The 2234-nt window shown below is 32.2% G+C and overlaps 1 non-coding gene across 1 annotated transcript; it reads left to right on the top strand.

Moving 5' to 3' along the window:
• The first annotated feature begins 937 nt into the window (after nucleotides 1–937).
• On the top strand, nucleotides 938–1010 carry TRNAR-CCG (transfer RNA arginine (anticodon CCG)). Its single transcript has one exon. It is a non-coding gene; the product is annotated as a tRNA-Arg (tRNA).
• The last annotated feature ends 1224 nt before the right edge of the window (nucleotides 1011–2234 follow it).

Genomic DNA, 2234 nt, shown 5'->3' with positions numbered 1-2234 from the left:
CAACGTTATTGTTATATTAAAAAAAACATATATTTGTAAAGATTTCAATTATGTAGATGTTTCTGTGCAACGCGCGAGTATTTGCCTAGTTAATTAATAAAATGGATGGTTATCACACATAATGTTGTTAGGGTTACTCACTAAGCTCTCGTAGGTTACTTCTATTATTGTGTGTATTTTTAATTTAGTTAAACCCATAGAGTATAAAGCAAGTAGATAAGAGATAACATAACTATAGAATGATTGGAACGCATGATTCAGATCTTTGTATTATATGTTTTATATGTTTTTTGTATACGATAATGTTGATAACTCATTGTATTTGAACATGCGTCTAATTGGTAATGATATGTCACTATCGAATCGAAAGAATTTTTTTTTTTTTATAGTTGGTATGTTTGAACTAACTGCACAAGATTTTATTCGATCGAAATTTAGGTGGTATTGTTGAAATTCATTTTGTTGTAAAAATGAATAAATGAAAGACCAAATGGCTTGAAATTAGATTAAAAAACATTTTTATATATATATTTTCTACTTTTTGATCATTAGGTTTGTTAATTTTTTAAAATATTACATTCGTTGAGAGAAGAGAATGGATAAAAATTAAAAAAGTATGGAGTGTTTACTCCTTAGACGTTGGTTCCTTCCGCCTACAGTTTGCTGTTTTCCATCGCAATGAAATGACCAGCTCATCCAGTCTAATATTGTAACTTTTTGTTTATTTTAGGATAGTCGATTTTATTGCGATGGTATAAATTGATTATTAAGGCTAGACTATTTGACAAGACATGACATTATCAGAAAACAAAACAGCATTAGTGTACAAAAATATTAAATATGGTCAATGTATATTGTATATATCTAACAAAATTTATTGAAAGTAATTTTATGACGCATATATTATAATAAATGTAAATGACAAATCAGCACATAAGATCGCGTGGCCTAATGGATAAGGCGCTCGCCTCCGGAGCGGGAGATTGTGGGTTCGAGTCCCACCGTGATCGTTTTTAATTCATTCTTGAATCATCCTTTCTTTTTTCCCTTACTACCGAAGAGTGAAAACACCATATTGTTCAAATTCGGTGTTAATTTCTGTTGATTAAAATTGTCATCTTTCTATAAAGCTTCACATCGATGGTTAGAAAACAGTACCCTAACATTCAAGAGCTTTTGGGGATGCTGAGATTTCCTGCATAATTGAGATATGCACAGCTTTGAAGAAGCTCTGTATCAAAACTTGCCCTGTTTCTGATCATGGCATTGAATCACTCGCAGGTGGGTGTCCAAATTTGGTAAAATTTAATGTGAAAATGTGAAATAAAGTGCTGTAATATCATGCAAGCATTTCATCACATATGTGGTGCAACAATGTGTAAATGAAGTTCTGATTTCCAGATTAAATAGTAACACAAACACTCATCAACAACAAAAAAAATGATTAATAGATCTAATTTGCGTGGATTTCATGATTAAACAAACATGAAACATCAGAATCATTATGGAAATTGCTTGATGGCTCCATAACAAAAGTGAAAAAAAAAGGAAAAAACAACGGCTCACAAAATCACTCAAGTGTCGACAGTTGAATGACGCTTAGCATCGCTTGAATGACTGTTACTATTCGTGTTTCATTACAAATAAATTTCTATATGAAGTCTTTAATTACAAAACACATAATCGTAATTGATCTTAACGGTTACTTCATAAATAATTGAAAATTAACAAATGAGCATCAATATTTTTTTTTGGAACCGGCAAATAAATTTATATATAAAAGAAAAAGAAAACATGGAAAACAAAGTTGCAGCCACAGATCAGTGGCAATACAAAGAAACAGATAGAGAATAAAAAAGACGAACAACTAAAAGAAAAAAGGGCATTGAGACCAATTTGCCTAGATTAAATTCATCTTGGTTCTCCTGTTCTTTACCCAAAGAAAGGTTACTGATTTGACATATTCAATAACTTTTTCGGGTGGTAGCCGGTTCCTTTTGAAGACGTTTTCATTCCTTGCTATCCAGATTCTCCATAGTGTAGAACAACAGATTGCCAGAAATATCTTCCGCTTTTTAGTACACGTTCCCCATTTATTGGCAAGGTTCAGAACGTCCGACACCGCTTGGAGATCTTCCATATGAGTATGCACCTTGCACCATCTCATTACTCCTTCCATGACCTTCTTTGCATAAGCACAATCTACAAGAATATGATCAGCGGTTTCTTCCTTC

Source organism: Lactuca sativa, chromosome 9, assembly GCF_002870075.4.
Source record: "Lactuca sativa cultivar Salinas chromosome 9, Lsat_Salinas_v11, whole genome shotgun sequence".
NCBI classification, from domain to species: Eukaryota; Viridiplantae; Streptophyta; class Magnoliopsida; order Asterales; family Asteraceae; genus Lactuca; species Lactuca sativa.
The sequence above is the reverse complement of the archived record's forward strand: the minus strand, read 5'-3'. Positions and strand labels throughout refer to the sequence as shown.